Source organism: Hesperophylax consimilis, chromosome 27 (assembly GCF_061612785.1).
Source record: "Hesperophylax consimilis isolate HC1 chromosome 27, BYU_Hcon_1.0, whole genome shotgun sequence".
Lineage (NCBI taxonomy): Eukaryota > Metazoa > Arthropoda > Insecta > Trichoptera > Limnephilidae > Hesperophylax > Hesperophylax consimilis.
The window spans coordinates 4,919,000-4,944,607 of NC_142862.1; the positions used below are offsets into that span (position 1 = coordinate 4,919,000).

Consider the following 25,608-nt stretch of genomic DNA (forward strand, 5'->3'; position numbering starts at 1 on the left):
TCTTGCACTAATTTTGTTTTTAATTTATTTATTTGTTGTGTTATAATTATCTACTGCTGCCCTCTATAAATATAAATCTTAAGCTTTTAAGGTTATGAACTTGGCTAAATCAGGTTAGTCTTCAATTGGTGATAAGGTAGAGTTCTACTCAAGGCTCACAAGATAAAATCATTTGTCTTTATTTGAAAAATAGTAATCTTTTTTAATAAAACAGATATGTTTGTTAGAATCTTTCTTCCTCTATTACCAACCGCCGAGTATTATGCGGGGGTATCGGGCCTTTTTTAATGTAGACATTTAAAATCATGTAATTGTTCCATTTCTTGAATTGAGCTGCCGGAGCGAGGAATGTCGTAAATACCGAGGATTGATTATTCGACTTACTGATATACCGGACGTAAATAACATCATCAAATGACTCAATATATATATGTAGTCCATATACATCCTTCCCTTATCCTAGACACGATAAAATGCAGATTTTCAACGCATCTTTATTATACAGGGTTTTCCAATAAGAGGTGTTATTTTGAATAGCCCGCTATTTCGGTAGATGTTACTTTTGAAGCTGTTATTTTTTGACATTGGACAAGTAGAAACAACGTCAGTAATAAAAATGGAACGATACATGCTTCAACAATGCATTGAAATTATTAAAATTCACTATTATTAATTATTAGAATTCCATCGAAAAATCATCTTGAATGATGAGGCCCATTTCCATCTCGGTGGCTTCTTCAATAAGCAAAATTGTCGCATCTGGGGCTCGGAAAACCCAAGAGTTATTGTTGAAAAGCCTCTCCATCCTCAACGTGTGACTGTTTGGTGCCGTTTATGGTCCGGCGGAGTCATTGGCCCTTACTTTTTCGAAAATGAGGCTGGAGCAACAGTTACGGTGAATGGATTGTGCGATTATCGAGAGATGATTAATGATTTTTTATGGCCGGAATTAAATGGTATTGATCAGGACAACGTTTATTTTCAAAAAAACGGCGATACGTGCCACACAATCAACGAAACCGTTGATCTTTTACGGGAAAAGTTTCTTTGAATATTAAAATAACACCTCTTATTGGAAAACCCTGTATTATTAAGCTGAGACTCATCGATAATTATCAGAAATAGGTTTAAAATTTACTCATGCTTGTAGGGCCCTGGATTTTTTTTTACTACCTACCGATGGGTTCCAGATCTAATAGAAAAATTATTTCAAATTTCCAAACGGATTAAACGCCATTTGAAGTAATAATCCACGTAATGTTTCACGCTATTACACAAAATGAATCGTTACTAACGGCAACGGATCGGTAGAACGTGATTCATAGTTATCACGCGTGACGCTATAGGATTTTTGAAATCAACGTAGGGTTATTGATAAAATAGGGTGAAATTTAATGGTGGATATTAAATCAAGGTCGTAAAAGTGTGGCGTGTCATTTAATATAAAATAATCAAATGAAAACACGTATTGACTCAACATATATTATGGATATAAGTCTTAGATGTAAGTCACTAGTTATTATAATCCTAGTTGTAAACCAGCTGTATTTATAATAAATATATTTGCACGAAAACGGCACTACGTAAATTTGCCAAATATTATTATTATGTCTAGTTTTTAATAAAATTAAATTGATGATTTTCGATGAAAAATGTATTCATTAAAAGTAAAATTTTCTTTCTACCCAGCTTTTCCCGAGTTTAAACAATCTTTTTTCTTATTTAACAATTTTATTGAAAAACATGGTACAAAGAATGTGGCGTCTTATTTTACATTTTGACAATCGGTTTTTATGGTATTTTCATATTTTTGGGTGTTCGCTGCTTCAGAAGCAAATTAATAAATAAGCTTCATTGTAAGAGATTTTGATATTCTAACAACACAAGGGCTTTTTTAACTGTTGGAAATGTTGTAGTTTAACTGACCTGGAATTGCGAAGAGGATAATAACAAATATGGCGTATTTTTCAACGAGACGTGGCTTAAAAAAACCGTAATTGGTCATCAAGCGGAGAAGAGTTGAAAGCTGAGGTGGTTAGAAGCTAGAAGCAAGAAGCGGGGAGTTTTAAGTTCGTAGGAACTTAAGTATGTACCTCTTTAGTGTTGTTTTGAAGAAGAACTTGAAAACGATACGCCGCGTGCCGTATATATCTAAGAAGGAAAGTCATTCCAAAGATATTAATGGTAGTAGTATAATGGCAGGAGAAAGCTCGAGGCAGATGGCGCTAGTGTAGTTGGCGGTCATTTGCATGACATGATAGCTACGTGATATGATTTAAAATATATTTAATTTTAGGATTAAAAGGCACTTAAAAATATGGTAGGTTAATATGGTGTGTTGACGCAACTATTAATTCCTTTAAAATTGTCCTTGCATTTTTTTTCATTTTATTTTTACGTACAAGTACATATCATTATCTGACTGTACCCACGTGTTTGTGTGACATTTTACAACAATAAAAGTGACTGTCAAACCAGGGTTTTTATATGGAGCCTGTTTGATGAACATCTATTATTATCAGTGCTGTTATTAATATCGACTCAGGGTAGAAGGCCTGTGCAGTGAATATATTCCGTTCCCTCAGTGTGTTTCGTATCCAACTTTGTGTGTGAAATCATATTTCCTGTGAGTGAAATCATACCATCATCATCTTTGAAGAACATCAAAGGGGTAAGTCGGATTCCTTCCTTACTCCATGTTCACCATCTCCAACCATAGTTGTGTCAACTTCAAAGTTCATAATAATGATTTTACAGTGCACTTTTGATTCACCTATTGCGATCACATGATGGTTGGAGTATCAAGAAGTTATCAAAAAATATATGGAAAAATAGAAATGCATAAGTAATAATAACTGGGAAGAAATAAAGCCATAAAAAACAGTAAAATATACATTTATTTTTATTTGACTGATGATTGAGCCTTTCTCCTCACAGACTGACTAAAATGAGTGAACCACGCTATCACGTAAGCCAAATCCTAATTTTATTTTATTTTATTTTTCATAGTCTACGACTAATTGAATGGTACCGAGATGGTTCCAGTGGAATGACTTCGTCGAGAATCGAGGCCCTGGTCAAAGACCATCATTCAGAAACGGAAAGTTGATTGAAAAGGTCAAAGCCATTTAGAGCACTAGATCTCAATAGCTTTGTAATTCTAGCCCAACCTTTTCCCTTCTCATCTCCCTTCAGCCTCACAGCAATTCCCAATTATTACGGATGGCATAATCTAATAGTTTCGGGTAGTTGGCACTCTTTCATCATGAAACATCCCTGTCAGAGGATCAAACACCTCCGAAAGTAGTTTAAAATAAAGTGCTAAAAATCAAAAAAGTTTACAAAATAACTAGTAGTTTTGTGAACAGTGTCAACCAGTCAGACCTCTTGTCTAAATTCAAATAAGGAATTATACAGTTTATCCAAAGAAACGTTGTTATGAAGTACAATCACCCTATTTATATTAAAGTACAATCACCCAATTTATATTAAAAAGTACGGTCACCTTATTACTATGGTCACCCTATTCCCCACCCTTGATGAATTAGAATCTCACCTGTTCTACCTTGAGCTAGCATATCTTAATCCTTCTTGGTTCAATTCCAAGATGGGGCAAATCCTACCTTAACACTGACTTCCAACATGGGGTCAATTTTAACAACGTCACTATCTCAATGACAATTTTAGAAAAAATAATCTCTACAGAACCATTTAAACGGACACCATCTTGAAAAAGAAACACAACGTTCAAACAAATTTTCAGAGAGACGAAATGCAAAACGCTTGAGTTATAACAGGCCGTCGCTACTCAGTGAGAAATATTGTTCAACCAAAAGCTATTAAATCAGAACATTATTTTTAATTGTCGTTGCCGCAATCTCGTAACACCAAACGTTTGACGAAACGTGACTTTACGTCACACGTCTCAAACGTAAAATATACGTGTACTTGTACAGTTACAACAGGTACACTGTAACTGTAAACACCCCTCAACGTTAGAAGTAGGGTGGTTCTATTCTGGCCGGAAATAGAATGTCAGGGTGTCACGGAAATGTAAGCGAGAAACTTTAACGTAAACCAAAACGACGGAACTCAAAACCGACGTCCGCAGGTACCTACCTCCCTCACCTGCCTAATTTACAAGACTTCTCAACTTATGTAAATACCTACCTGTATAAAATATCTACTTATGATATTCAAATATTATTACAGAAGGTATGCTGGGTAGGGCGGTGAAGTAAAGTCATTATTATTTTTAATGATAAACTAATGTTTAAGAGACAAGGTTTTTTATGAATAGCACAAAGGGTATATATTAGTAGAGCACCTGACCGGCAATCAGAAGGCTGATTTTATTGATTAATTCGCGTTATTTCACAAATTACTCATTTAAGAGTGAAATATACTCTCAGTATCGTCCTGGTGTAGAACCGCCATTCAGAATTGAAACTTTGCTTGAAATGGCTTTGGTGACCAGATCTGAATAGCTAGGTACTTTCTCTCCGTTACCTTCTTTCTACCTTCGGCCTCGCAACATACCCTTATTGAGGATACCATAGTCTAACTGGATCAAGACGGTTGGGAACAGCAAGGGAGCAGTGAAGTGCGTTTTTCAAAAAAAAATCCTAAGATTATCTTTCAAATGTGGATTAACCGACTTATGTGGAATAGCCACAATACCTTCATCTTCTAGCATTAGAAACAGCAGACAATCTACTGACTTAATATGTTTTTATAAAATTATTCATAACAAGTTTGAAACCACTCATTGTCTAACTAATATTCACATTTAAATTCCTAGTAGACATTATTTAAGGAGTCAAAAACGTTTCATCTTGAGTTATTTAATAACAATATTGACTATTTCAATCCAATTTCTCAAATTTATATTTATTTTTTATTTATTAAACGCCCGGGGACTTTTACATGGTTGGTAGTATAATTTTAATTTGACAGATACTTTGAAACATAAAAAATAAGAATAAAATTACATTTGATAAAAGCTATGCAACAAGTCATACAAACACAAGAAACAAAAACAGAAAATTACAGCTATTTGTAGGTTTAAATGATGTGTTTAGGAGTATTGTTGAAATAAATGTTTTAAATGATCCACAAAACTTGCCAAGTTGGTATTGAATATGTCAACATCACCCAAGTAATGATTTCCCATGGTGTGAAGTCATTGTATCGGAGAGTGGGTAATGTAGTTACGCTTATGTGTGATGCTGTAGAATATTGTATTTTGTCGTGTTGTTACTGTGGGTGTATGTATGTTTATTAGTTGCAAGAGTTCACAATTAGATTGTGAACTTTAAAATTGGTATAGATTGTTTAGTGCCGTAGAATGTTTTGATATAGACATGTTTATAAAAGCCTCGTAAATTTAAAAACAACATGAGTTAATATTACTACTTATAAGTTAATGTGAAGTCACGATAGTTTTTCATTTTTTTTTTATGTGATACTGCTCCCAACGTTCTGGAGCCATTGAAACTATGGCATTAGCAATCGGGGAATATTGTGAGGCTAAAGGTAATGGGGGGGAGGGGAAGAATGGGAAGAGGAAGATTGAGGAGTACCTGGATATTTAAGTCTGATCACCAAACAACGCTAAAGCCATTTCAAGCAAAGTTTAGATTATGAATGGTGATCTTACACCAGGGCGAAACTGAGAGTATCTCGCACTCTAGAACGTGCCGCAATTATACTATGTATTATTTTAAACGAATGAATTATAAAATAACACAAATTCATAAAATAAAATTTACTTTTGCACGCCGGGATTTGAACCCGCGAACTTCGGATCGCAAGTCGAGAGTCTTACCACTTGACCAACTAAAACTTATATAATTGCCTTATTATATTCCATTATTATATATTTTATTACTTATGTAATTGCTTTATTATACTCCATTATTATATATTTTATTACTTATGTAATTGCTTTATTATACTCCATTATTATATATTTTATTACTTATGTAATTGCTTTATTATATTCCATTATTATATATTTTATAACCTATGTAATTGCTTTATTATACCCCATTATTATATATTATATTACTTTCTTTTTTCTCTTTCCCTGTCATTTATACTTACTATTTTTTATAATGCTTTTTATTATTTCAATTATTTCAGTAATAGCACCTCAACCTAGTAACGCTAAACCTTGATTTACACATGCTAAGAACATTTTAACAATGGCAATTTCAGTACTGTATTGTTTATACTTTGTAAATGATTCAAACATTTAATAAATAAATATTCGTACGTACGTTCTACGTCGCTCACTGAATGAGGTAGTCAGAGCTAGATGGTGTGAAAATGTAATATTTATTCCTTAATGAAACAATGTGGTTTAATTATTACTGAGGCCACATAATAAATGTGAGGCCAGCATTTATTTTCATCTCCGTCCGGAATATTCTATAGTTTGATTTGAAAGGCTTAGCGGATAAACTGTGTGAACTCTTTTTGACAAAATCCCAACTAGAGTCCCAACTGCTCCCGTCTGGAGCCAGTGAGACTATGGCATTCCCAATTGGGGGATGTTGTGAGGCTGAAGGTAAGTGGGGAAGGGAAAGAGGAAGGTGGGGAAGTACCTGGCTATTCAGATCTAGTCACTAAACACGGCTAAAGCCATTTGGAGCAACGTTTCAATTCTGAATGGTGGTCTTACACCAGGGCGATACTGGTAGTATCTTCCACTCTGGAACGTGCCGCAAATATACTATATATTATTTTAATTAATTAATTGTGAAATAACACAAATTAATCAAATACAATTTATTTGCGCACGCCGGGTTCCAACCCGCGACCTTCGGAATGGCAGTCCAATGCGTTACCACTGGACTATGCCGGCCGTCTAAATATGAAAAATTCCTGATATCCTATCTATCTGGACAGAATCATTGTCGATGATAATGCATTTTATACACATGCACAAAAACGCGCACATATTCCATTTCTCCAAAATTGGATGACATTGTAAAAAAAATAAAGCAGATAATATGCGAACTAAATATCGGTCCTACGCCATTAGGATTTGTCTTGGTTGTTAGCGCGGTTGATTCCAGTCACTGAGGAGGAAGTTTCAATTCTCAATGAAACAATTTTTTTTTTCTTAAGTCTTAAAAGTCAAGTTCACAGCAGTTTAGAGCCAGTTTTTGAAGAGTTGGGTTCAATCCTCAGATAAAAAATATAATTATGTATGTATAGTATATATAATTCTACTTATAAAAATAGATGCACTACAGTAGTAAGTAGTTTTTATGTTCTTACAAAATTATTTTCATGTATTTTTTTGCTTCCCAATTGATTAACCTGTTTATTGTAACACATTTATTGTTATGTACTAAATAAATAAATATTAAAATTTCAAGAGGTTTTTTTTGCGTTTCAGTCTGTTTTTCTTTGCAATCTTTCATATTATTTTCATACGGAAAGGCTTTCTCATCACGGTTGAGTGGACTTTAATTGTAAAACCAGAACACAACACGAGAAGGGGAGGGAGGGCGGTAGATAGACTGTGGAATATGTCAGAGGGGAAGGGAGGGTTTCGAAGGTAATATGTATCACTATTATAACTGTCGTTTATATCTGTCATGATTAAATTTGATGATGGAATAATTTAATTAACTGATTCGGTCATCGACGGTATCTGAATCAATCAACGCAGTATGTACTTGTATTTTGCAATAATTGTTAAAAGTTATCCATTGACTGAATAAATGATTTATTTAATGAAATCGTTGATTTTTTAATTCAATAAATAAATAAATAAATAATTGTTTATTCCAGAATGTGGGGAGGTTAGTGCAATCCCACACAATCAAATGCAATCAATCAATGCAATGCGTATTTTATCGGTGACCGTATAAATCATCACAATGATAATTCATCACATCTTTAAAAAGTTATATAAAGTCATGGAAAGTGATGAAACAAAAACTATATTAACTGGGTTAAGTAGGTTAAGTTAGGTTAGGTGAAAAAAATTTTTTTTTCATCGTTTCTAATGACTTTATTTCACTTATTAAAAGTGTGTTGAATTGTCACTGTGTTGAGTTATCATGGAACCATTTTATCATATGTAAGTATATTTTATGAAAAGCCTGTGGTTTCTAAAAATACAAAAAAATTCGGCCATTTCGAAAAAATCTTTTCCGTATTCTGAAGCTGCAAGAACTTTCAAACGATATTATATTTTAGGGTCATTAAATAAGCAACGATTTTTGTCAACGAAATTTTTTTCTCTCGTACAGCTCGCTTCAATCATGAACTATGGAGTTTTGATAGTCAATTAATACCTTCAGAAATTCAAACCACTCGTAGGTACTAAAATCTATCAAATGTGGAAAAAACAGACTCTCGAGTGTTTTCGGGTTTACGAGGGTAAGAATAAGAAATGGAGGGCAACTCCCTTCACCCATAAACTTGTCATAGGTTATGACATTAATACGATTATAACAACCGCCATTAAACCTCCGTAACTTTTGTAAAGTGACACTTTTACCACTCAAAAGTAACAGTTAAGTAGGCCATGCTTGAGAGACATTAACTGAGGTATATTTTTAATAATAATAATTTTAATAATAATTGAATTTATTCCAGAATGTATGCAGGGGTAGTGCAATGCAATACATTCCATATTTGAAATAATATACGTAATTAGCTTAAGAAAAAAAAACATACTTGGGTGATTCGGATAGGCACAAAAAAGCGGAATTTAAGAGAAAAAAGATAAAATATAAACACAAAAACGAATGTAAACAGCCGTTTATGGAGGATATTTCGACATCTCATGTCTCCAGAGGGCCATCAGAGGAGACTCCATCCAGGCAACCATGGCAGTGATGATTTTGTTACTTGATTGGCGTAGTCTGCTCCATAAGCTTCCCGTGTGATGGCGGAGAAGCGCTCTGAAAGAGTGTACTCGTCTCTCCAGGAACATTTCCGTGGCGCTGCACTATCTCGGTAGGCGGAATAGTTGGCGATAAACATTATTGTAAGCCATTGGGATGCTGTGTAATCCACCCACAGTTCTGACGGGTACATCGAAGTGCAAAATGAGTTGAAAAGTATCTTTTTCACGTTTGTGCTGCAAATGTTGTGGTACTCGTTACCTACCTACGGGCCGCGAGGTGCGGGGAGCACTTCGGCGGTAGTCTGTATTGTCATTCGGTATTCTGTAGTCTCACAGTTAACAAGCAATAAACGATCTCTGTAAATATTTAACCAGCCTTACGTATCATTATCAATCCTGAACCCAAGCCCCCTTTTAAGGTGAATCTACAGGATACTACAAAGGTGAAAACGCCTTGGCAGCAAACCTGCTCTAACGGATATCGCTCTTCTTTAAAACCATAAGACCCTAAAAAGAAAGATGTAAAACAGAAAAAAATCAGAAAATTTATCGTTCGCATCTACGAATAGAACCCAGGACCTCATCATCTACATTTTTAACGCATATTTTTATCGGCTGCTATCTTTATGTATAATATGCGTTAAGATCATGTTGGTAGTTCTTAGTCGTAATATGATACAGTTAAATATGACCTAAGGGAAGGAGTCGGATTAACTCAACGATAGAAAACATAGAAAAAAACTTTAGAATAGGTACAGATGAAAAATAAACAACCTAACATTTTCATAAAAGTTGATAAACTCTGTATTCAATTGTTGCGAACCCCTGCATTTTTTAAAAATCAAACACCTAGACAAAAAATATACATATATAATATCATTTCAACTATAGTCTACACAGTCACACATTTAAACGATATGTTTTTGAAACTAATTAGAACTTGGCAAACTACTTCAAACGCTGTACTTGCCTACTCTTTCTACCTGGTTTATAATTTATTGTTAACAACAGAAAATATATATTTGAATACGATTTTTTAGTGAGGAGGGTAATAGATGGGAAAGACAAAGGTTTAGAAATCCTGGCTATCAGATCTTGTCACTAAATAGGGCTAAAGCCGTTTCAATCAGCAGCGTTTAGACACTGTATTGTGGTCTTTCACCGGGCGATAGATACTGAGAGTTCCGATCTAAAACTAAGATATTAAAAAAATTATCATAGGTGCTACGTGACCAACTAATCACATGCGTATCGAATTGCAGGCATTACACGAACGCTTCGGAACGAGCGTTCCGCGCGCCGCTTCAGTAAAGTCCCACACCACAGTCTATTGTGGGACTTTCCTTGCGCGGCGGCCTGAGTGGCGCGCGGAACGCTCGTTCCGAAGCGTACGTGTTGGAGAGCGTATGTGCGGTGGATTTTCGACCAATGGCCGATGCCTACTAAACTGCTTTATATGCTATCTAGTACTTTCACAGCCGGCCTACTTATGTCTTTCATTACTTGATTTTAACAAGTTTGCTAATTTTGTCGTCAACCGTATCTGGCTCGTTGGTCTAGGGGTATGATTTCCGCTTAGGGTGCGGGAGGTCCCGGGTTCAAATCCCGGACGAGCCCAATTTTTTATTTATTTTTTTTATAAAAAACCAAATGCAACGTTTATCTCTAGATATTATGGATGATCCCAAACTCCGGCTAGATCAATAATTATATTTTAATTATATTTTTGTTTTTTTTTTTATAGAAAATTTAAATCATTCTATATAGATATTAATTGACCAAGCGTGGCTCAGTTCTGTTCTAACTTGATCGTTTTGCATTTCGTCTGTCCGTAAATTTGTTTGTACGTTTCGCTTCCATTTCAAGATGGTAGCTGTTTAAATTAAAATACAGATTCATTTTTCAAATATGAAACTGTCGTGTTTATTTGAACTTTCTAATTCGCATTTTTTTCTCTCAATATTATGGTACCTACCTGCCTGAAGAAAGTTTGAACAAAGAATTGTCATTGAGTTAGTGACGTTTCTTTGGACAAATTGCATAATATTACCTTAATAGAATATCAAAATTTTAGATAAAATACATAGTTTATAATTAAATAATTAGGTAGGTATTTAAGTATCTATTCTCTGTCCACGATAAGAACGACCTGTTGGAGTACCAAATTAGGTTCGTTCTGCGCATACCACCCCCCCGCTCCTTTCCTCCGCCATCGCTCGGCTATCTCCGGCAATCTTCGCTGACAATTCGTTATACGTTAGTGCCTGCGCTTAGAGAAATTAACCCATTCAGACCCTGCTATAAAATGGATGTTCAGCCGATATGTCCGAATTCATTATCACCAATTACGAAAAACAAAAAAGGACAGGTAAACATTATTTATGTGTTATTTGTATGACTATTCGATTTACAACAATGCATTTTTATAATTCAAGGATATAGATAGGTAATATATGTATAAAATTTGTGAATGTTGGTGTTGATCGGTTTTTTTTATGTTTATAGGTGGTGCACAAACCTCAACGGACAATGATAATAAATATGTATCGAAAAAAAAATTCGGAATATCGATCACATTGTTGATGAACTAGAGGACAATAATGATAATTCGTTAGCTTTTGAAATTTCAAATGAATCATCTGAGGAAAATTATTTTTTTTTTTAATGGCAATGATGATATTTTCAACTTTGGATTGATTTCTTAGCCGATTTGATAAATCTGATGCCTAATAAAGTACAATATATGTATTGTAATACTATCATCATCATTATTTGAATGTATTAAAATGTTTTAATTTTTAATTTTATTTATCGGTAGGAAAATAAATTAAATAATTAATTTATTAAAATAGTGGGTCTGAATGTGTTAACGCTCGACCTTTTAGGAGTGGGGTGAAGGGGCGGAGACATGCGCGTCCACGGGTTGTTCTAATCTTGGACCGAGTATACTTACAAATCTTTTGATTTCACAGATTTTTTTTTTTGATTTATTAAATACTAGGTAACGTGTACCCGGCGTTACTTGACATTTCTCTACTATTATAAAATTGAAGACTCCATCAAAACCCTTTACGTAGTTTAGAAGAACTAAGCGCACAAACAGGCAGAGGCGGATAGCGAATGTGATTACATACTATTCAGAGAAGAGAACATTATAAAAATTCTTTTTTTGGTGCGAGGTCTTTACTCTTCACAGAACTGATAGTATTTTTGCTGGAATTAATTTCACTATTTTTAATCTGACAGTTAATAATACAATACATCATGACGTAAAATGTTGCCAATGATTGACTTTTAATTTTTCGATACGATAAAACCTAAACTACGAACTAGGTAATTAATTTAACAAATAAAGCTGGTGTGCTTTTCTTGCAAAATAAATAGATTAAAAGTGAAGCTGGCTTGCACTAGTTTAATGTGATCAGCTAATTCAACTAGGAATTGGCGTAAAACCAACAGGAAGCTATGTTTGTTTTTATGTAGGTACTCGTTTTAGTATGTAACTTAGACATGCTACGACCACGGGCAAAAGCTGGGTAATTTAATTGCCTTACTGCAAGTGCGATCAAAGCTAATATTCACTAGGAGTACGAGCGAACACACAAACTGAAAGCACTTTGTAATTCAAAAAGAACATTTTTCACTGATATCTTAGAATAAAGAATCAGACATCCCAGTTAGCAGGCTCAGACAGATTTTGCCTAGTTAAAGTATATAATATTTAATGTGACAATAAAATAAAATATTATCGCCCAGATTGCCGGCATTTTTATTATTTTTCTTAAGGCTCTAGTGAATTATCAACCTTTTGCGACAATTTCTGACTGGAAAAGTATTTCCGTCAAGATTTTCATACTGTCGGTCACACGGAGAAAAAATTACTTATAAAAATGTTGCAATTTTCTTTTCCAGTTTGGTTTATTGTAGTTATTGCAGGAGATCGTTTTAATTGAAAAATCTGAATTTGTTTTCCAGTCACTCCTAAACTTTTTGGGGATTTTTGTATATAATTTTATACGGGCTTTTATAAACTTGTGATATACGTAATAATTTAGTCGTAGAGTAATCATGAAGTAAAATTTGATAAAATTATTATAACCTTCTTGTAACTATATTCCGTGCAGCTTAACACATCTACATTTCTGTGGAAGTAGGTACCTATTGCCAACTGCATGCAAGATCTTGTGATGCAATTAAAAATAATTTTGGATCAAGTCGTTTTAGTTGGTATATGGAAGGTAATTAGGCTGAATAAATCAGGGCTGTCTATAATACCATTAAATAATTTAAAACAAAAGTCAATTCTGAAACAAGTCGTCTGTCCTGAGAGTTTAAATAATTTTAATGCTTTCGTCAATTTATGCTAGTTTTTAATTAAACTGGATTTTAAAGTGAGTGGATTAAATAGAAGAATCATATTCGACTTGACTTCGAACTAAATAAGAAGATACGATTTTTAATGTTGAAACGATTTGAAACTAAGTCTCTGCCATTACCGAAAATAAAGCCAAGCATTTTAAATTCATTTTTATAATAAAGTTAATATTATTATTCAAATTTTATTAGTCAAGTTTTAATATTTTACATCATAATGGATGCGTTTGGCTTTGAAAAGGATTTTTTTAAATTACAAAACCAAAATATTTTGGTTTTCCTATCATACAAAGCAGAATTGAAAAGTAAATCCTCTTAATTGCTTTGATTACGCTTGTCATGAGAATTGAATATCCAGGTATTTATTTTCCCAACTATCATTCAATTCATTTTTCTCCTCGTAACTCTCTTCTAAATAGGTATAGCATATTTATTGTTATTAAGTTTAATTTGTAGAACTCCATTTTATTTTTTTATGGATACAATAATATTATTATTGGGTTTATAAAAACAGTTTATTTTTAAACAAGTTCTGCTGTGTAATTATTATTACGCGTGACAGCTGTTTCGCCCTCCGAAGGCATTATCAAACTGTGGGTAGCCCACTTACAGACGATACATTTATATTATTTCTAGGTAGGTATTTTAATTTCAATTACTGATTTCTTAATTGATTTCTGTGTAAAAATGATAGAAATTATTGATGGTTATTACCCTAGTAAAGTTTCCCCAATTAGTGTAATGTAATTTAAACATTACACTAATTGGGGAAACTTAAAAAATATACTATAAATATTATTGTTATTATTTTGTAATGTATTATCAATAAATAAATAAATTTATAATATTTCATTCCAGTTGCCAATACGCAACTGTTTTGCGTATTGGCTTTGTCCGATTTTGGTAGTCTGATTTCATCACATGTTTCTTGTGTAATATCTGTGATTGTTCTTGTTGCATTTTGGTTTTCTGATTTCATCTGTGATTTTCCTTGTTGCATACAACTTTATTTAATTTTTTTTTAACAGGTGGTTTGTTAATTTATGTTTAGATTTCATAGCGTTTGATCAGCATCTATTTCATTATTATCTAATATATCTCCATTTCAGTTAAATTTTGCAATTTATTTAGTTCACTGTCGTTCCACAAGAAAATAATCATTGGGCAGTAATTAAAATGTTGAGCAATAATATAGTTGTTTTTTTGTGATATAGTTTTTCTGGAAATTTTATTACTAATTCTTCCCAAAAAAGAGATCTTCTTCGCAATTTTGTTATATGTATACTCAGCTCTCTTGTTAAAGGTTAATTTGTAATCTAGTATAACTCATCTAATTCGCCAATTAACCAAGCTTTTCATACTCTAAATAATATTTGTCTAAACTCTAACATTAACATTTTTTCGGATTCACTGCCCAAATTCAAACGTGGCATCATGTCAATAATTTAAACTGTTCAATGCACATACATACAGACACACACACACAAACACTCACACATACATTACACAAACATACCTATTTACTACACACGTCACCTGGTAATTAAAAAATAAACACACCACTTAGCAGACGCTGCAAGAAAACATATCATAGGTACCCAACTTGAAATATCTTATTCATGTATATTGTTTAATCTCTGTAAATCATTTACTGTTTTTTTCTATAAAAAATATATATAAATAAGTATGTTATATCAGTAACATTTTCAATGTCATTACTGCAGGCGTAAAAAGAAAGAATAAACCTCAACACATCTCTGTATTTGCATACATTTCTTGCGTCGCGCGTTCCGTTTCATACATCTTCTTCTTATGACCCGACTTAAACACTTAATTCAATTAATCATTCCATGTCTTCCTCGGGGATTGTCTTCTGTTACCAAATGCTTTCGCCTCAAGTATTCTTTTGATACTGCTTTCTTCATGCATCTGTTCTACACGTCAAAACTATCACAACCGCGTCTTTTAAAAACTTTTCACCAGTTCTTCGTGTATTCATTATGGAGCTAAACATTTGTTGGACGATCGTACATGGTTTTAACTCAGGGATCTCGACTCTACCCAGTTTTATCCTTCCTTTTCCAGTTTCATGCGTCACTGCCATACATCAGGGTTAATCGTTACTCCATTGTTGACACCCAGCCTTTCTTCTTTTGACAACTTGTTATTAGTGACTACCGCATTCAGTCTCTGTTTGTCCTGTTCCAACAAATCATGAGTAAACGTACTTAACAATTCTATACCAATAGCTTTGGTTCACCTCTGAACTATTACGGTATCAAATTTTTATTATCATCAATTAAATTTCAAAAGATTTTGCTGTTTCACGTTAAAGGATATTGTCGGTCGATACTTACCTGAATAGCGCCATCAACACTTTTCACAAGACTCAGTCCTTTCATTAAAATTATGGGTGAAATTTTCAAAAGTGTTTACGTTTTTATTTTCGCATTTCTGCGTGAATTTTAAGCAACAAAGATGAAATTTTTTACTGTGTGTCGCTCACATTTTTTTCCCATAAAAATGAGCAATATTTTATAAAGAAGCCAAAGCCCTTTTTTAATGTTTCTTGCGTTTTCAGGGTTATTGTTAATTTTCGCTTGGCATCTATTGTGTATTGGAGAAAAATTCTGTGCTTTAGAAGGTTGAGCCACTTCGACCGAGCTAAAAACGATTTCTTCAAAATAGCTTATGGTGTCGAAACCTAAGCTTAAAATTGCCAAGGTAGTCAATTAGATAGAAGATGATTGAAGTGACATTAAAACAGATGCCATTACATAGTCCGTGGCAGAATGGTAAGCTCCTCGATTTTTAATTCATCGGTCGCAGGTTCAAATCCCGCATTGCTGATGTAGAGCTAATGTAACTCCCGTAAGAATTCTAATGGCTTATCGACACGATGCGAGTTGTTAGTGGTAACTTAAATGTCCAGTAGTTTTTTATGCAAGTAAGTAAGTAAGTTATTATTAGTGGTTTAGTTTACTAGTATAAATTTTTTTCTCCTTTTAAACAATAATAGTAATATTTGGCTAAAATCACCTAAAGGGATCAAATGTCAAAGCCATACAGTGATCAAATATTGAACTCCATGTGCCGACTAGGAATACAAGACAAAATATGACATTCTTCTGCAATACATACACGATCAACTATCAGACACACTCACTGATCAATAGGATACATGATCTGGGCAACAAGTATGGGGGTGCTATTGATTTATTTATTGACTCCATTTATAGAATTAAGCATAATCTATACCAACACTTTGTCGAATCCTACAAACAGAATGGCGTTGGTAAATTAGTTTTAATGATTTGTCTTATATGTAGTGTTGTTGTAATTTCCTTTTTACTTTATGTTACTCTTACGTTTTACTAATATTGCTTCATATTTAGTTTTTTTTCTTTATTTAGTTTTTCTTTTAATTATTTCTTAATTATTTTTCATTATACTTGCAATCACAATTTTACAATTGTGTATTTTGTACCTTCTTTACAATGGATTACATCTATTTACTGTCAGTATCTCCTGTATAATACAGATATTCTCCTATGTACACTGCATCATGACGTATCACTTCTATGTAAAAGCCTTTTTAGGCGTATATATAAATAAATAAAAATAGATTTACAGTGATCAAATAGAATAACTGTGGTCAAATATATAAGAGTGATCAAATAGATTTACTGTATTCAAATAGTTTTATAGTAATCTAATAGATTTACAGTGATGCAATATATTTACAGTGATACAATAGATTTACAAAAATACAACAGATGGTTTAAGAGTAATGTTGGAATGCACATTTTATGTGATCCACAAAATTTGCTTAACATTATATATTTATGTCAATATCACCTAAGTATTGATTTCCCATAGTGTGAAGCCGCTGTATAGGGAATGGGCAATACAGTTGCCTTTAGGTATGTTGCAGTAAAATAGTGTACTTTGTCGTATTGTTGTTGTGGATCTGTGTAGGTTTATGAATTCCAGGAGTCGAAATTAAAGTTTAGTATTGTGAATTAAAAATATTAAATCGTTTATTTTAAGTCTCCCTTCTAATGCACGTATTTTAGAGTATTTAAATAGAAATAATAATGTACGTATTAAAGCGGTTAATATTATAACAATAGTAGAAAATATGTATTTATTATAGTAACTTTGTTGTTATTAGTATATGGTTTATGGAGGTACAGGGTAAGTACGTCATGTCTGTCCGTAGGGCATATCTCATACTGAGATGTAACACTGTGATGATGATAAGGTACACGTATTTACAGTTAGTGATAGTAAGTTATGAAATACCAGACTAACTACGTAAAATTACGACATATCAGTTCTGGACACAGTTGTGAAGCATCCTGCCTCTGCCACGTTCAGTTTACTTCATTCAGCATGTGGTAGAGGAAAATGATATAGTTTCTAGGAAGGCCTTTATTCTGCCATTCATGAATGATAATAAAGGAAGCTCTGCGATCCACACTGGCAGACACAGACACTGAGGACAGATTTTCAATATTCCATTGAAATGTAGAAACAGGCATAGACAATGGAGCAGACCTGTGTAGGTGTTTTGGTATGGTGTAATACTTAGGGTTAAATTGTGAGACACCTACACTTATTACGGTTCCATGACAACTCAGGACAAAGTCAAAAAATGATGAAAAAAACTGCCTTAAAGACGTAACCTATTTAATTAGTTTTTTTTCATCACTTTTCATAATTGTTGTATCTCTAGGGTTTCTAACAAACTGTTTTATTAAATAAAACTCCGGCTTCAACAAGACACTTGGTATTTTAATCCTATAGATTAAAAATTGGATCTCATATCTTAATCAAAAGGTAGTTGGAATAATATTGACCCCGTAACTTGAGTTCAAATTGTCATAAGCAATGATTATTAGCCTGAAACAGCCATACAAATTGAAAAAATTCCTGTCGGTGGAATTTATTTATTTTTATTTTGTATGTGTTTTTTTTATTTTGTTATCCTTTGTGCTATTCATAAAAACCTTATGTTATAAAAATTAGTTATCATTAAAAATCAACCGACCTTGGGGTTCCTGTTTTATCTATTATCCCTACGGTCTCTAGATTACTCGACAGCTAAACGCCATTTATGCATAAACTAAGAGATTAATATGGTGCCATCCAAGGATGTGCTCTTAGACTAATATCAAGGATATTGCCACTGACCTGTGTTACCCGGTTATCACTTATTACACAGGTTAGTTATTAACATATTTAGCCACAAATACTATAATATTACAAATAATAATATACAAATATTTAATTTTTTATTCTCTTTTTATTTATTTTACTATATGTAAATACTATCTGTACTTATATCCTCTATGGGGTGTGTGGGATTGCACTAACCTTCCTACATCCTGGAATAAAGAATTTATTTATTTATTTATAAAAAGCTTCGTCTTTTTTTCAGCTTTGTAAATTACTTTACATTTTGTACAGTACCTATCTCACTAGGAAATCATATTTTGATAGGAGGCGCAGTTTATAACACAATCAGCTTATAGCAAATCAAGTTACCATCGGTAATAAATTTTGGTTTATTTTTATGATTATGATTATCGTATTAAAAAAAATAATTTTAATTTTTTCATTCATAATTATTGATTTGAAAAACGATCTAAAATCGCACATTTACAAACGGTTCCAACAGGGTACAACATCATTATGACATAGAAACCGCCAATATCTGCAAGACGGCTGTCACCAACGTTGCCCGGCGTGTCGTCAACGCCGCCAAATTCATAAATAAAAATATCGTTTTGGTGGAAATTCGAAAATAGAACATTTTAAATCGCTGTGCGTGTGTCAGAAATTTGAATATGTACGTAGCTTCACAATTTTTATGTAATAATTAAAAAAATGTTGATTTGTATGAAACACTATATATTTTTTTAAATACGCCAATCGGACCGTCGAAATAAATAAATCCCTTAATAAAAATGAGTCCATTATCAATAAACAAAAAATACTATCTTTCAGCCCTATCTTAGACAATTTACCTTTCTCCTCCATCTTTGATCACCTCCCCCACTCTTCACTAATAGACAGTAACTCCCCCACCCCCACTTTAACACTTATTATTTAATGAAAAAATTAAATGTATTAAAACTCTCGGATCGAAAAATTATATCCGACTTAATATTTATGTTCAAAATTGTAAATGGTAGTATAGACAGCCTTGATTTAATTAACCTCATTGAATTTCATGTACCCATAAGAGCAACTCGTTCTAAAACCCTCTTTAATTGTAACAATTCTAAGACTGAACATTTCAAACACTCGCTTGTACCTAGATTACATGAAATTAGTAATAGGTACGCAGATGTAGCGGATCTGTTTAACTGCACAGAAGCTAGGTACAACAAATCTTTTAAATCATGGCCAATAAAATGTAAGGCTACTCATACTTACGTAAAAAGTCAAATATTCAGTTCATTTTATATAAATATGTATGTAAAATGAACTGCCTGGGGCAACTGAGGAAACTTGGGTTAATAAAAATAGTCAATAAAGTGAACCAACAGCTTGATTGGCACTTAACTACTTTCAACCAAAACCTGAATATAAATGCATACATTTTAGCTATTGTAATATATTATATCTTGTATCTAATAAATTTTAATCTCATATATTTCAATCAATACTAATCTAACCTAGTCTACCTATAAGTTTTGCGTGTACTTGTATTTCTAACTTTTTATATCAATCTATAGTTTCTGTTAATTGTATATTTTCTAATGTCACTGTTTATAGTTTACTGTATATGGTATATTTTATACCGTTGATATTAAAATAAATAAATAAATTATTATGTTATGTTCGGTGACCGGATAAATCATAAAAATGATAATTCATCACATCTTTAAAAAGTTATATAAAGTCATGGAAAGTGATGAAACAAAAACTTTATTAACTGGGTTAAGTAGGTTAGGTTAGGTTTAAACATTTTTTCATCGTTTCTAATGACTATATATCACTTTTTAAAAGTGTGTTGAATAGTCACTGTGTTGATTTATCATGGAACCGTTATGTTCACCCATTGATTTAAGTCATTTTATTATGTTCTGAGGAATGAACGGCTGTTACAAAACAACGACATAACATATTGCTAATTTACTAAAGATCTATTAGTATTACTGTTAAAAATGGGACTGCAGGCCTCTAACGAATGAATTGACAGGTTTTCTAAAAAAACTATCGATACAATACAAATATGTTTTTGGGTTGTCGGAACACGTGTTCACAAAAATTGTAATATCGTCGCATTTCTGGATTATATTTATCAAGAAAAATCCACCCGCTTGATGTGTTCCCATATATTCTGAATCGACTAATTTTATTTTATTAGGAAACGGATTGCAATCAGCAATACTCATTTTTCTCCGTGACATTGTTACATTTATTTATAATAGATAACCACAAATTTAAATCAATATTATATGTTTGCGTTTCGTATTTATTTTTCGAAACATACAATATTTTTCTTCTTTTTAATTAATTACTATTTTTAACACCACAAAGTAGAGAAGTTTACTTACAGTTTTCTTCACCAGGTATTCCTGTTCCGAGGTGGACGCTAGGTTGTTAAAATCATGATTTTTTAATCTCCAGGCATGTTATATTTACATTTATATTATACATGGTGTCCGGAAACTCGTAGTACAAGCGGGAAACTGGAGAATCTACACCACATGGGGAACCCAAAAAACATAAAGTTTTTTGATTTGAGCATTTTCACAAAAAAAAAAAAAAACAAAAAAAAATATTTTTCGGCTATTTTAGGGTTAAAGTTTTTTCTGGTGTTTAGGATTGAACAACAGATGTTTTAACCCTGCAGAGCAGAAATATTTTATGATTACACCGGATTAAATGAAGGGTGATTTCAAAATAATGCTTCAAATCCGAGTTTCTTCATTTGTTTTACTTTCAAATAGTTTTAATTAGTTGGGTACTTTGATCTTCAGTAATAATTTATAAGAATTTGATTAAAAAAAAAAAAAATCAACTTCTAACTCGATTTACTCGATAACGAAAGCTCAAATCAAAAAAAAAAAATACTACAAAATCGACTCCAAATGTGATGTAGATTCACCAGTTTCCCGCTTGTACTACGAGTTTCCGGACACCCTGTATAATACATTTCTTCATGTAATTTGCAAGATATGCGATCGTCGTAGAAGCTTTACTTCACAGTGAGATCTTATCTTGAAATGTCTTTTAATACAGAAGATTTTTCTTTGTTGATTATTTTAAGTTCAACTATAGTCTGTCTAAGAGAATTTTTCACCGTTCAATGGTTATTATATATACTATTTATTTCTCACACTACTCTTAACAATATAAGTATCCTACTCATATTTCAATTAATGTCCGAAACAAAACAGAAACCAAGTCATTAATCTTCCAGCATTAGGCCGTTAAGATTCGTGCGGCAAATCTGTCTTCAGGGTAAAAATGCTACGAAGTAATGCTAACAAAAGAAAAGCGTCTATACTAAGAATGGAATATCGCAGATTCAGATGTTCCCTGAAAAAAGAAAATCTCCAAGGATTCGAGGCTTCGTGATAGTTTTCGATGAGAATTTATGATGTTTTATTAATAATTTTTCTCTATAATGAAACCATTCTTCGACTTCTGGTAATCATTATTGCTTAAATAATTTTATGTCTTTAGGTAACCTTACCTGCTGATTCCTAACTTCATTTATTTCAGTGAGGCATGGAATTGGTAGAGGAAGTATGAAAGTAGACTGAATGCTGTTAAGATGAGATCCCTGAGACTTGTGTGTGGTAAATCTATGTATGATCGTGTGAAAATACCGTGATTCGCAAATAACGCAAGCGTAATGAGCAAGATTTTTTAACGTTAGCTCCAAACATGAGAACCCAAGGAAAATAATTCCCCTCAGGGCCGATGTCATCTTTTGGGATGTTGTGTGGAGGGGTTTTTTAGGAAAGAAGGGAAGGGAAATCCTGGGAAGGAAAAAAAATAAAAGTATGGGTAGGAATAAGGGGGTTAGTTAGTCCAGGAGTGACAGACGTATGAATCCATCCCTCCCACTGCGGTGTAAGGCGATGTTACGAGAGAGTACTGTTGGAGAGGTCAAAAGGTTTCCCTCAATCTGTCTCTCCCGAATCGGCCTGCCATGCAGTTGGTGGACAAAAAAAATCAGTGGCTAAGACCCGGATAAACCTCACCCAAAGAATCGGGCACCCCTGCTAAGTCACCAAACGTAGCGAACCACTTGGGGTGACCTGTGGCAGGTGTTGGGTACCCATAACCGCCTCCCAAATTAAAATGAGCTTAGATAGGCATGTGGAATGAATAAACAAAGAAAGGAGTGTAAGGAGATTATATGACGCAAATGTGAATGGTAGAAGAAGTAGGGGCCGCCCGAAAGATATGACACGATAAAGTAAACCGATTACTTGAGTCGCGCTATGTCAAGATTTGGAATAACGGAAGAGTTTATTTGAGACAATGTATGAATGTGAATGAGGCAAGGAGTGTGTGCCAAGACCGAGTTGTTTGGCGGTACGTCCTCTCTGCTTACCCCTGAGGGGTAACGGTGAGATGGATAGTTAGTTAGATAGTTAGGTAATCTCGTAATGATTAATATTATTTATGAAAAATAACAAAAAAGTACAAGAATCTCAGGAATACTTAGAAATCTGTCCATCAAATTATTAATAATTCTTAAGGCGATGCCATACGTAGTAATGCAAAATCATGTGTTTTTGGTTTGAAAATTTGGTCGCCTAGAAATGTTTCAGATGCTTTAATTAAATACTGCGAGTAGAATACATCTTGGCCTTTGAAATAATCGAGTATTTTTTAGATAAATCTTTTTATAAGCCCAGAAAAAAATAATGTATAAGGTCTATGAAAACTGCTTTAAAGTTCAAAGTCTCCTACTTACGAACCAATTTTCGGTTATGATTTTATTGTATAATGTGGCAAATTGAGTTATTTATAAAATGATCGAAAAAAATTAAATACTTATGCCTGAACATCCACAAAATAAAATAAAAGGCACTTTTTGGCCATGTTTTTTTCTTGCATAAATCAAAACAGGCGGATGGTGTTAAGCGGGATTAAATCTTATCGCCATCTACGTAAGGGTTATTATTGATAGCGGCTCAATTTAAAATATTACACGACGTAGTGCATTGCCTTAACTATAAGAAGTTGATGGGACTACAGTATCCAAAAGATAATGCTGTGATAGAAATGAGAACGACATTGAAAACAAATAAAATAAAAGTGCATAACTTTAGTCCGCCTCAGCACTGGTCTAGTGAGGAGGACTAACGGCCGTTGTTCCCAATCCTACTGATCAACTGTTGAACCGAAATTTTGGCTCAGCATTCCTCAAATGCACAATTACACTCTTCCCAGTGCAACTCTCATATCAAGCTAAAGGAACCAGCTGGATTAACCTCCGGCTCAGTAAAAGAGTTAGTTATAAAAAGTGTCAACAGACTGAACAGTGACAGCGAAATGTCGAACGCCACTTGGTTCACGCATTGTTTTTTGTATTGCTTATTGGAAATTTTATTATTATTTTTAGCATTAAATTAATATGAACAGTGAAGATGAAGATATTAATGATAATATTTATAATAGATATTGCGGAGTGGGCGAACGTAATGAACGATAATATCGAACACAGGCGGTGACAGCCAAACATTGAATGACAACGATTTCTTTAACCGTTTTTTATTGTCAAAAATGCCGTTTTGAATGCCGAATGATATTGTAAACTATATAGTATTAATTTTTCCATTCTGCGTGAGGTTCTTGCTATTTTTTGGTTTTTATTTTGTCCAAGTTGCTTAGTTTCATGTTAACACACGGAGGAGAAACATCAATCGTCAAATTTGTGTTAATGTATTTTCGCGCTTTCGCAGCATTAGTAAAAGCCAAGCTAATGCTTTATAAAAATATTAAAAAATCGGTTTATGTATCACGGTACTCAAAACAAATTATCTGTATTAATAATAAGTAAAATATTAACTAATCAATTTTAATTTAGATTGAAAGTTTTTACTTTGTTGTCATTTTATTGTCCATGAAAGTGGGCGGGGCCACTTAAGATTATCAGCGATAAAGATGTTTGGAAACAGGCAAATCGAGGGTTAATGAATAAATGGCTTGGCTGATTGGAGCCTCAGATTGATCGATCTAAAAGTTGGGAACAACGGCCGTAAGAAATACAATTAACTATGTATACTTAGATTAACTGTCATTTTTGTATGTACAGTGTTTAAATAGTCACTATAATAAAAAATAATAAATAAATGATATTAATTTTTACTTTTAGGCAATTTTGAGAGAATATGAACTACTTTTTAGTAATGCACATTAAAACTTACAGGCTTTTCTCGCATGGCTCCATTAGCAGGTATTTTTCAGAGTTTCATTTCATGTGATTTTCCTTTACCAATGCGGTGAAATGTAACGAAAATAATAAAGGCTGCCTTAATGTAGCGGTACTTTTACAAGGATTTTCTCATTAACTGTTGTAGAATTGTAATTGATATAATTTTCCACATCAATTGTTTACTGCAATAAATTTAAGAGTAGAATTAAGATTCAATTTCCATGATGTAGAATGCAGATTGAATAGACCTAGTTTTTAAAATTGGGGAGATTTTGTATGAGACCTTGAATAACAAAATATAATATTCTGTTGTAAACATATAAATAAACAGACAACATTACGATTTTATTAAACTTTGTGATAAATAACGTACGAATTTCAGCGGATCCAATTTCATCGGGCGGTATTCAAAAGTAGATAATATTTCGGTACAAAATAGTCTTAAACAGAACGTATTACGTAACTCAAGACATTTCATGAATACGTGTAAAAAGCTCCGACGTTCCGGGCATGGGAAATTTCTCCTAAATTAGAAAACGGAACGTGACAGGACAAAAAGGTAATTATGTTAAAATCATCTCAATTCTTACTTCCTACCCTACCTTACTCGGCATTGTCATGAAAATTTAAATAACGATAAATCTTGTGAAGAAAATGTCGAAAATATATTGTAAAAGGCTTTTTGTAACCAAGTTTTTGACTTCCGTTATTTCGATACGACTGTTACGCTAATACTATTACGAATAATTATATACAATTATTCTTTTAGATATTTAGTTTTATGATACTATTTACATTTCATAATAACCTCTAAGCAACTACCAATAATTCTTACTAGATCTTTGGTTTTATCACACTGTGTACACTCCATGTTAACCTTTTAGGAATTACCAATATTTTTTTTTAGAATTTAGGATTTATGATTACCTTATAAAATTTTCCAGTA

The 25,608-nt window shown here is 33.0% G+C and overlaps 1 protein-coding gene and 1 non-coding gene across 2 annotated transcripts in view; one reads left to right on the plus strand and one right to left on the minus strand.

The window, feature by feature from the left end:
* The window catches only part of LOC149410515 (uncharacterized), a 66,961-nt gene that overhangs the window by 15,512 nt on the left and 25,841 nt on the right, over positions 1 to 25,608 (minus strand). The window lies entirely within an intron of this gene.
* TRNAP-AGG (transfer RNA proline (anticodon AGG)) lies at positions 10,418 to 10,489 on the plus strand. Its single transcript has one exon. It is a non-coding gene; the product is annotated as a tRNA-Pro (tRNA).